Source organism: Lactuca virosa, chromosome 5, assembly GCF_052849685.1.
Source record: "Lactuca virosa cultivar CGN04683 chromosome 5, Lactuca_virosa_CGN04683_v6, whole genome shotgun sequence".
Lineage (NCBI taxonomy): Eukaryota > Viridiplantae > Streptophyta > Magnoliopsida > Asterales > Asteraceae > Lactuca > Lactuca virosa.
Window position 1 is genome coordinate 439,147,814 of NC_136430.1, and position 12,503 is coordinate 439,160,316.

Here is a 12,503-nt window from a genome sequence, read left to right on the forward strand (position 1 = left end):
GATCGAATTTGGGTCGGAAACCGGGTCAACACGCGGGTCAACACGCGGATCTTACGTGAGGGAAATCGGATCGGATCTTCGGGTCGGTCGGGTCGAAGTCGGGTATGAATCGGATCGGCTGACGTCATCGATGACGTCATAATCGGAAAAAAGCGCGGATCTAAACCCGGGTCGGATCGGGGTCGGGTCGGTAATCGTTGGATCTTTCTGTGAGGGAAAACGGTTGCGGGGCGGACTTCGGATCCCGACTCGGGTCTTCCGGATCTGGGTGGACGGATCAGGGTCTTCGGGTTTTGGGCTTCGGGTTTGGGCTCCGATTTTGGGCTCCGGGTTTGGGCTCCGATTTTTTGTTTCTTTTCTATTTTTTTTCTTTTTTTCAATTTAAATTAAATTAAATTAATTTAATTAATATAAATTATTTAGAAATTAAATAATTAATTCCCAATAATTTATTTTAATTAAACCTCATTAATTAATTTAAATTCTTTTTTTTTATATTTTTATTTTGTTTTCTCGTCTTTCCAACGCGGCTATTTTTTGAATTCTTTGACTTTTTGATCTCGTTTTTCTTCGTGTAATTTCTTTCACTTCTTTTTGTGGATTTTTGCACATTTTCTTCTCCTTTTTCTTCAGAAATGATTTTTAGCTGTAAAATGGAATTTCAAACTTTATAAGTACCTTTTATCTTAAATCATACCAAAATATAGCTAAAAATACATAAATATCGCTCGAAATATATGTATAATTATTGCGATATCAGTGGCCATCATGATGCATGCCACCTTGGTGGCATCTCTTTCATGTGCCTGATACTCAGCGACCTCCTCAGGAGTAGCAGTGGACTCATCAAGCTCCTTTGGCTCCTTATCGAGGACATATTCCTTGTCCTCGTAGCGAGTGACCATCCTGATGTTCCGGATCCAATCCATGAAGTTGGAACCATCAAAGATGACCCTCCCACAAAGGTTCATGAGGGAAAAGGAGCCAGTAGGGTTAGAGCCCGAAGCATTGTTGTTGGAAGACATCTGAAAAGAAGAAAACAAGTTTAGATTAGATATATGTCGAATCCTTAATAATACACCCAAATGTAATATTAAGGCTAGGATCCAACACAATATATTATAACTTAGAAGAGGGATGTCGTAATCTAAGCTATAACATATTTGAAGGTAGGTGAATGACGATTCACCAATTTCCACCATGAAAACGAAATGAATTATTAGGTTTAATTGGTTTTTGAAATTCCTAGATTCTTTTGAGATTCATTGAACTTTTCAATGGCATGTTTCAATCTCGATTGTGCCCTTCAAGTTTTGTGACTGGGATGCCGAGGATCACAAAACAAGGTGTGAATAACCATGCAAATTCACTTGGTACCCTTAATATTATCACCTAATCAATGTGCCGGTTAACCACACACGCTCCACCGATCTATGATAAACATTAAGTCACCCTTCGTGATCCTTACTAGTCCAAGTTAGTGTGCCGGTTAACCACACACGCTCCACCAACGACTTGGTAAGGTACAAAGTGTGAATTCCATGGGTTAGCACCATATTCACATTTTCCTAAAGTAACTAAGATTGGGAATTTATAAAAGGTTTAGTTACTTTATAATATTCATTATACTTTTAATGAGAATTTATAAGTCCTTGTCCTACCCGTTCGGCTAACGACCTTCCACCAGTCAAGCAAGCGGTGGGTGAGAGTGGACACCCATTAAGTTGCCATTTTATAGGCAACAACCTTATACCCACCTTATAGATTGGCTTCGTGAATGAGGCGTACTAGCGGTAAGACGACTTTGATCTTATACATATATATATAATAATTTAACTATTTATAAATAGTATAAGGATTGAATTTTAACTTTTAAAACTCTAAGGGTTTGGAATTAAAGTATGTTAAAGTGTGTGTAACTTTACAAATTCCAAAACTTGAGGACAAGTTTTGAAACTATTCAAAATTTTTCATTTCATAACTTATGAATTAAAGGTTCATAAAAATGAAGACTCTTCATTTCCATGTAACTTATGTGTTTTAAGTGTGTGTTTAAAAGAAGTGACCTTTGGATATCCATAACTTGAGGACAAATTATGGACTCCATTAAAACACATAAATGATCAAGAATTAATCCTAAACAATTCAGCAAATAATTCCTATCATCTTCTAAATTCATAAGAACATGAACATGATCATCAAAGTTTCAAGAATTATATGAACACATACAAAGCATGAAATTTTGATATAAGCTATTGTAAATGGATTAGAACAACCATTACACCAACTAAAACAAGTTTTAAAACACCAAAACAGTTTAGGGTAATGTTTCTAGTCCATTTCCAGCAGCAAAAGTCGAAAATCTGCATTCTGAGGCTCCTACTCACCGAGTGCACGAACCTACTCGGCGAGTAGGATGAGTTTACACATAAACTCGGCGAGTCCCCCATGGACTCGGCGAGTTCATCAGTCAGACAGCAAAAAATCGACTTTTTATCACTATTTTGCATCAAGTATCAAACAAACAAGCCTAGGCTCTGATACCACTGTTGGGTTTTGAGCATTCTAACACTTCCTAAGTGTACATGCAACCCTAATAAACCTTGGATCTATGTTTGTCTAAGGTACATGCAAAATATTAATTTCTAAGGTTTATAACCTATCTAGCATGGCATGGGGTACTTTTAAACATAAAAGAACTAGATGAATTACATACCTTTTGTTGATTGTTGATTCCTTGGAGTTTGAGAGCCAAGCACCAATAATGTGAATGCCTCAAATGGAAATCACAAATCACCACAAACTTGGAAAATGTATGAGAGAGTATACTAACTCTTAGATTTCGGCCACCACTATTACACACACACTTAGGGTGTTTTTCATGCAACATAAGCTTGTTTATATAGTGTACATGGTTAGGGTGAAAACCTAATAACCCATGTCTTTTCCTCTTCCAAGGATCCATGGGTTAAAAGCTCCATGGATCATCCATGGACTTCCATATAAGCTTAGCCCATTAACAAATGAGCATTAGCCCACACCATATAAATATAATAGCCCATGATTTAATTAGTCTTCCTTTTAATCACTAAATCAATTCATAATTAATTCAAGATTAAAACTAATTAAATAACATGACTATATATTAATATATTATAACTTATAATATATTAATAAATCGTAAGTATACAATTCTCATAAAATTATCCATAAATAGTTTGGGTGAAGTGCAACCCAAATGGACCATGCCGGGTCGGGTCAAGTATATACCAAATAAGTTATGGACTTAGACACCTTATCCAACAGCATGATGGAGGTTTTCGGTCTTCTTCTGGGTGCCACAAGTGTGGCAAGGAGGGTCACATAGCCAGGGATTGCAGACAGCAGACTCCAGCTGCCGGAGTCTGACTTTGTTATCATTGCGAGCAGGTGGGCCATATGAGGCCCAGTGTCCTCGTTTGGCTGCCAGGCCAGTGCGGGCCCCAGCACCAGCCACCTTGAGCCTTACTGACAGGGGTCAGGGTAGAGCAGAGCCTCCGAGGGCTCAAGGGCGTACCTATCAGCTTATGACCGAGGAGACCGGGGCAGCGCCAGAGGTGACGGCCGGTATGTCTTTCTTCCTATCTTTTGTTCATATTTGTATTATGAGTTTCCGTTTCTTTCTGGGTGAGTTATTAGGGCATAGGAGATGCTAGGGGAAAGGTATTGTTAAGAGATCTTAGATGGGTAGGATCGAGTGGTGCATTCAAGAGAAAGGGACAGGACAGAGAAATCGCCAGACCAGGACGAGCAGTCGTGATTCAGGGACTCAGAAATCATCAGTAGGAACTCAGATTCTTTGAAGTTCGTTGCCTCGGATAGGGATAGTTGAGTCGCGTACCAGCTTCGCCGCCGGTAGACAATAGTTAGTGCTCTAAGTGGAGGAGAATTGGAAATTCTCGGACGCGGTGTTTGCTCTGGAAGGTGCTGCCTGATGCAGTTTGGATGACGGCTACTAGAAGGGTGCAATAAGGCGGTCCGGTATATTGAGGACTCCGGTGTATTTTGGCTGATTGGAAGTTGTTATTAGAGGACGGACGGAGTTCAAAGGATCTTGGTGATTCCATCAGTTCGGAGTGTCTCCGAGGCTTCATCTTCTTGGATCGAGTAATACTACAGTTGGGGACTGAGAGTGAATCCGAATGAGTATTAGTCAGTTTTGGGAAGGTTTTGGGATTTGAATATCCTGTCATTCAGGTTCTGGGAACCGGGTTAGATCTTTTCTTGATCGTTTATGGCATTTGGATAGGGTTGAGGCAGTCCTGCTTTATGCGGTGGGCCAAGATACCCAGTGCGGGCCGACTGTAAGTCGTAGGCACGGAGGCTCGAAGGGAGCGGTAGGGTTGAGGCGGTAGGCCAACAAACCCTCAGAATTTCAACACAATAGTCGAGGTGATTAGACATGTTGGTATTCTAACCCGAAGGGGGTGATATGGGTTAGATATGAGTGTCGTGCTGGTTGGCCGGTAGTGGTAGGTATGTTGTTGATGGTTTGAGTTGTCGTGATTCGTGTGTGGTTGTAGTTTTTGTATCGTATATTGTTCATTGATGAGAGGAGCGTCGATTAGGCCCTTCGAGTGGTGGAGGAAAGGGGATACCTTCAGGGTCGGAGTGTTTGACAACTGAAGTGGCAATGGTAGTGTCGATCGGTCATCGGGAGCATTCCAGTCATGAGCTGAGGGCCGGGGAGGGCATACCAGACTCATAATGTGGGCTCAGAGGCAATCCATACCTATGCTGAGGACCACATGAGGGTGTTCCAGTTATAGGCTGTGGGCATAGAGATTGTATGATTATGTCTGTTGTAGGAGCGCGTTCGGATTGGACATATTGACGAGAATTGGGCGAGCTGTGCTCGGTTGTGTCGAATCAGAGGAGTTTGAAGGAGATGCAAGGATAAATCCTTGGATTCCGAGTATGGTTGTAGGCATGGGTTATGAATGTGGTGGTATTCCAATCTAGGGTATTCCATCATGGGGATGACCGGACCCTATGATTGATTGGACCTAATGTGTTTGGTATTTTAACCCGAGGGTTGATTGGGCCACACATACGTGAGGATACGAGGGTATACCATCCTAGAAGATGACTAGACCCATCGTAGGCGTACCTGGTATTCCAGCCCGAGGCTGATTGGGCCAGGTATGAGCGTTTAACTGATATAGCTGGTTGTTCATGGGAGTTGCCCGGAAGCTGAAGGATGCATATTCTGTCAGCGTGGAAAGGGACTAGATTCAGGAAGGGGACAGGATGAGTTTCCAATATTGCAAGTTAATCGGGTTATCGCCAATTTTGGAAAGGGAAAGATAGATTAGTCCTGTGAGAGAGCCCAATGAATTATAGTAGTATCTAACTTTCGCAAGTCACGAAAGTGTGTTCATGACAGGAAGGAGTTGTCCTTAGAAGGGACGCGGTAGTAGCGCCTGAAGAGATTTGGGCTGGTTTGGGAGACCGGAGGCTGCAATGTAGGAGTGTTATCCGAAATTGTGTGCTACAGCAGGCTTCGAGGACGAAGCCTAATTTATGTGGGGGAGAGTTGTAACATCCCAAATTCAGGAATATAAGTTCGGGGTGCTATGTGTAAATAAAGGAGTAGACTCGACGAGTAGGTATCTTAACTCGTCGAGTCGGAGCGGGTTTTGGCCACGTGTTAAGTGACCAACTCGCCGAGTCGGCGGCGGGACTGGACGAGTCGGTGCTGGGAAGAGAAAACCCTAATTTTAGGGCTTGCACCCTATTTAAAGGACCTTATGTCCTCACCCCAACCCCTTTGTTACCCCTTGAGAGTCAGTAAACCCTAAATCGTGTAAACCTCCATTGTTGAGTGATTGGAAGCTTTGGAAGAGGATTATAGTGAAGGAAACTTGTAGATCAAGAGGCTAGCATCAAGGAGTTCGTGTAGATCCAGAATCTACTTCATCTTGGGCACATTTCTGAGGTAAAAGTCGTTACTTTGAGCTTTTCCCTTCTAGATCTATTCTTGGATAATGATTTGGGGCTTTAGCATGTTTGGGATCCATTTCGGGTTTTGGGACTAGATCTGGGGTTGCAACTTCAGATCTAGACTTATCTTGGTCCATGGAGGCATAAAGTATCAACCCCTTAGCTTGTTTGTGAGTATTCTTGTCTTGAACCTTCTCTCTAGCTTGTATTGAGCCAAATCACCTTGCATGCACGTAAAGTTGGAAACTTTACGTGTAAAACTAGCCTTAGGAGTCCAGATCTATGAGTTGGAAGCAGTGTGATGGACTGAAATCGTCTGAATGAGGATGACTTAAGTGAACTCGGCGAGTCTGTTCTTGGACTCGACGAGTCGGGTCGCAAACCCTAACCCATCTGGTTATAATGCGAATCAGTGAGTTGAGTGGACTCAGTGAGTTGGACAGGTTAGGACTCGGATTGAAGGGCTCGACGAGTCATGGGGTGACTCGGCGAGTCGAGTCGCGAATTGTGGGGTTTCTGAGTTCATGAACTCAGCGAGTCACTAGGTTGACTCGGCGAGTAGGGTCAACCAGGAAGGTTGACTTTGACCAGGACTTTGACTTTGACCAAGAGTTGACCAGTTTGACTTCCAAGGGTATTCTGGTAAATTGGGCACTTATAGATATGGTTTCATCAAGTGTTAGGTGGTGGAGTTCGTGGCCGTGAACAGAGGATTCGATCTTATCTCTTCAGTTCAACATTTCAAGGTGAGTTATCCTCACTATACTCAAGGGTCTAAGGCACCAAGGCCGACCCTTTGATTTGTTATTTGAGATAGTTATCTAAGGCACCAAGGTCGGCCCTTTGATTTGTTATTTGAGATAGTTACTATTACGATATGTTAGCTCGACATCCTGGTAGATAGGATGATTATATGCTTGTATGATCGGTTAGGTCTGTATCCTGTTAGATCAGATGTGGTTACGCTTAATGACCTATAGTGGTCTGACTGTCTGTATGCTGGTAGGGGATTTCCTGTTATAGGTGCACATGATTGAGCAGTAGTGGAGGGTATCCCATCCCGAGGATAATAGGACCCTAGTATGTTGTTTCTATAGACTGCTATGTGATTATCTGATAGGTGCACATGTTTGTTAGTATGTGGGCATTCCAACCTGATGGTTGTGGGCCAGGAGTATTCCATCCAGGTAGGATGATTGGACTCATAGTAGGTAGGGAATTCCAACCCGATGGTTGTGGGCCAGGAGTATTCCATCTCGATAGGATGATTGGACTCGTAGTAGGTTGGCATTCCAACCCGATGGTTGAGGGCCTGGGGTATTCCATCCCGAGGGATGATTGGACCCATAGTAGTTGTTGTTAAATGCATGGGTGTATGGGCATTCCAACCTGGTGGTTGTAGGCCGAGAGCATTCCATCCCGAGGATGAGTGGGCTCCTAGTATGTTGGCATTCCAACCCGATGGTTGAGGGCCAGGGGTATTCCAACCTGATGGTTGACTGGACCCATATTATGTTGTTCATTGCTGTATGTGTATGGTTATGTGTGTATGGGTATTTTGGGGGAACTCACTAAGCTCTCGGGCTTACAGTTTCAGTTTATTGTTTCAGGTACATCAGGGGATCGCGGCAAGGCGAAGGTGTGATCGTACATCTCCTCATGTTTTGTCTATGTTTCTGGGAAAACTCTGATATTATACATTTTGAAAACAAAGTTGTAATGATTTTTAATGATTTGAAATGTTTTTAAAAGTTTAAATTGGTTTGAAATTTATGGGTGTTACAGTTTTTCTGTACACGATCTGTTGTAGGTTCTGATATTGGGTTGCAGGTCTTTTGTCTCCACACAACAGAAAAAAATAAGAAATGGATTGCAGGTCTTTGGTCTCCATACGCTTCAAGCACAAGCAAAACAAAAGAAAACAAAAACAGGAGGGCTGACAGAATTTCTGATAGAAATCGGACAGGAAGGCTGACAAGTTTTTGTTTTTTCATTTTTTTTTTTGTGATTAGGCTTCCTGTTTTCGCAGGTTCTGATGTTGCTCTAATACCGATTCAAAACCAAACAGAAAGTCAAAAGTTGGAATGCATAACATAGAACTTTTATTATTGAAGAAACTAGCTCAAAACTCCAATAAAATTAAAGGAACCTATCAAAATTACAATTGAAGGAACCTCTCAAAAATCTATATATATACTGATCAACACATCAAAATATATCTAGGTAACCTAAAGGAAATCAAATAAAACTTGCATTCTATACAATCCTTATAACTCGAGGACTTAGAACTTGGACAACACTCCAAGTTATTTGGACACCACTCCAAGCCATCGACTTCTGGACTAAGACATGCTTTACAGCCATACCCAGTTCTCAGAAGTAGACCTGGAAATTCGTGTATTCGTATATGAAAACGTGTCAGTCATAAATTTGACATGATACGAATACATGAAGAGAAATAAGTTTTATCTCAATTTTCAAGATGTATTTGTGTCGTGTCGTGTCACTCACAGATTCATATATTCGTGTCTTGAATTGTCTGGTTTACTCAGAAGTTCCCAACAATGACATGCTAAAGTGAGTAACCTGTTGGCAACAAAATGAAACAAATGATGAAAAATAATGGTTTTGATAGAATGAAATAAAATAATGATATATAAATAATGCTTTTTATTATATAATTTTTTTTAGATATTAAAAGAGAAAGTATACAGATCATATGATTTATGGGAAAATGACTTAGGAGGGTAACTACCTCTTATCCGTGTTCACATATTGACAACTTCTTCTTTTTTGTACATAAGAAAGCAACTAACTTGTTTTAACTGTTTAAATTACACCAATATTACCGGCTAATACCTGTTTTAACCGGTAACTCAATGGGAAAATGACATAGGAGGGTAACTACCTCTTATCCATGTTCACATATTGACAACTTTTTTTTTGTACATAAGAAAGCAACTAACTTGTTTTAACTGTGTAACATCCCAAAAATCATGACCAAAAATTTCGTTTTTAATTTAATACTAAAACCATAATTGTCAAACCATTAATTTAATACTCCGGCATTGGGCCCCGCCTGGCATCGACCCCCGCTCGGTATACAAATTTGTCTCTCTTAGGCCCCGCCTGTCTCCGGGCCCCGCCCGCTAAACACTTATAATCACATAACATGCTAACACATAAAGAAACATACTCTACTGTATCCCTGTCCTAAGAAACATACACTGCTAATAATGAGATACGGAACCCTGTCTGTACTCAGCTATCTAGTTTATAAAACGTAATTGCAAAACAGTTTTAATCAAACACCTCTTTGATTAATTGGAAAATAACTCAAAACCAATATTGGATACAATCTTTTCTCATAATCATAAACTCGATTATGAACATGTATATATAGTCTAACAAACCAACTTGTATTAGACTAGGAAACTTATGACCAACTTGTCATAAACTAAACTTTCCATAAATTAGATTGTTTGGTCTCTAAATTGTCATCGACTTAGGATTCCAACAAGCTAGTCATGAGATACGGGACCTCGCCCACACTCACCTCCCTACCAGGCACATACAAGTATCACACAGACAACAAGTATAATCTAACATGCAAACATTCCTCGGGCGGGGCCTAAGAGAGACATATATGTATACCGAGCGGGGCTCGCTGCCAGGCGGGGTCCAATGCCGGAGTATTAAATTAATGGTTTGACAATTATGGTTTTATTATTAAATTAAAAACGAAATTTTTGGTCATGATTTTTGGGATGTTACACAGTTAAAACAAGTTAGTTGCTTTCTTATGTACAAAAAAAAGTTGCCAATACGTGAATACGGATAAGAGGTAGTTACCCTCCTATGCCATTTTCCCTTTGAGTTACCGGTTAAAACAGGTATTAGCCGGTAATATTGGTGTAATTTAAACATTTAAAACAAGTTAGTTGCTTTCTTATATACAAAAAAGAAGAAGTTGTCGATATGTGAACACGGATAAGAGGTAGTTACCCTCCTAAGTCATTTTCCCTATGATTTATTTAGAATAAATCAAATATTAATGGTTAACGGTTAACCCAAAAATGGGTGTAGAATAAGCCTAATGTAATTTGTCTTTATTTAAATGATATAATGATCTTTTAAATCAACCTTTATGTTATCTTGATATACAACATTTATAAAATTCAAATATTTTTTTTAATAAATCTTAATAGTTGATAACTTAATTAAAAACAAATACAAAGTCAGTTACTATATTTTGCATTTAAGGTGTTTTATGTGAATTAAATAAAAGGTTTATGGTGGTTAACTTTTTTCCTTTGAAATGGATTATCGCGTAGGAGAACCTAGAACATAACACGTGGCTACAGTTCCACCAAGGCATATCAGGCCCACCGTCTCGACAGTGACGTATTTATCTACGTGTATATTGGCAATTATTTATATGAAGACAAAACCCATAAACTATTTATCATTTCACGCCAGGGCCCCACTTGCACATGTCCGATCGCTATACCCCACGTGCGTGATTTGCACGTGACAAGATTGTGTCGTAAGGACCTGTAAAACATACGCGTAATGAATATGTAATTATGTCACTCGATGTTAATTAAATAAATTATTTATTTACTTTTTTTAGAACGACAATTATTTATTTACTTATATAATGGAATCGGCATCAACGTGTAAACTCGAATCAATATCATATCCAACATTACCAAACTATATGTGCGGAACAATCACATGTGATTGGCCGTGTTTAGAAGCTCAAATATCACGTTCGTAGTATTTATTGGTAGTGACTATACTATATCTGTCACACGGTATAACTATAGGCATATTCAAGAAAATTTAATGCACAACTCTAATATTTTAATAGTGATTTAATAATAAAAATCTGTTTGCTAGGAGCAATATTTTGTATGGTATGCATTATACATTATACAGTATATAGGATAATTACCAAAATGATCACACACTTTTAAATAGAGATTGTAAAAATCTGGTACTCGATACGAAATGCCGAACCCGGAACTTTTAGACTGGATATGAGATTTTTTCTAAAAAAATTCTTAGATTATGGATGATTATAGTATTAGATTATACTCGTCCGATTACCTCTTTCGATACTCATTTATCCATTTGCGAACCATTTATATTTTTATTATACATATATATGATTTTCGAATTAATATTATATGTGGGTTTATAAATATAGTTTGTTATGTTACTTTTAAGAATAAAATTTATTGATATTGTTTTTAATATTTATGTTATCATCTATATAATTTATCATGAAATTTGGATATTATAACTTTTGAGTGCTGATAATATTTATGTAACATTTTTCAGATATTTAACTTACTTTAGATCTTAGAATTATTAAAAAAAATTAAGTCATTTTTGGATGCAATTGTCAGGGCCGGCCCAAGCCCAGGGCGAGCTGGGCCACGGCCCAGGGCATCAAATTTTCAAAGTCTGTTATAGTATGATTGTATATTTGGGTCATTTCTAGTCGGCTAGTCCAGTAAGAGATCCATCCCATGTGAAGACGTCTAGGGCAGCCGACGGAGACCTAATTAGCCCCAATTAAAATCAATTTCGCATGGTGCCTCTTTGATCTAAACACACACCTAATAATTGAAGATGAAGAACACGAGGCGTCCCTTATGGAGAATGGAGATGACGATTAGAATTTAAAATCATGATCTAGTCCTCTATCGATCGCTCTACTGTCTCGTCCATTCAACGCTTCTCTCGCCCTCTCTCTCGATCGCTTCTCCTATGTTCTTCTTTCTTTCTTTCTAAATCCTGAATCGTCCTCTCCTCTACCACTCTAAATATGTAATAGTTTATCTATTGCTCTAAATCTGTTGTGTTAAAGTGAAGATTCAAAGGTGTGATACTGTGATTGAATGATTTCGTCCTCCTAAAGCCCCTTGTATTTCAAATTTCTTGCATAACCTAATTGAAAATTCGAAAATATGATAGTGATTACCGGTTAAAATTTATGAAATTTCAGTTTTCTTATATAGCTTACTGGCTAAAATTTATGAATTTTCAGTTTCAAAAATCCTGAATTTCCAGTGGAGAAGTGAAATTATCAAACAAGCCATCAAGGTTGCAGTCTACACTAAGCTTCATTAATTTTCTAGGTATTTTTTTTCTTCTATTTATTGTAACTGCTATGATTTATCATCATAGTAACTTTGATTGTTTTTAATGATTTATCATCACAGTAACTTTGATTGTTTTTATATAATCTGAAATCTGATAACTTATGTCAATTTTTGACAATTTCTGATTCTGATAAGTTATATCTATTGCTGCTGAATGTGATAAGTTATGTCAATTTCTGAATTAAGTTATATCAATTTCTAAAAATCTGATATAGTGATATGCGAATTCTGATTTTGATTTTTCTGATTCTAAATGACTGGATAAATATAGTCTGATAAAGTGATAATTTTTTTTTAATTCTGATTTTTGAAAATCTGATGTATTTTTTTTTGAATAATGATATGGTT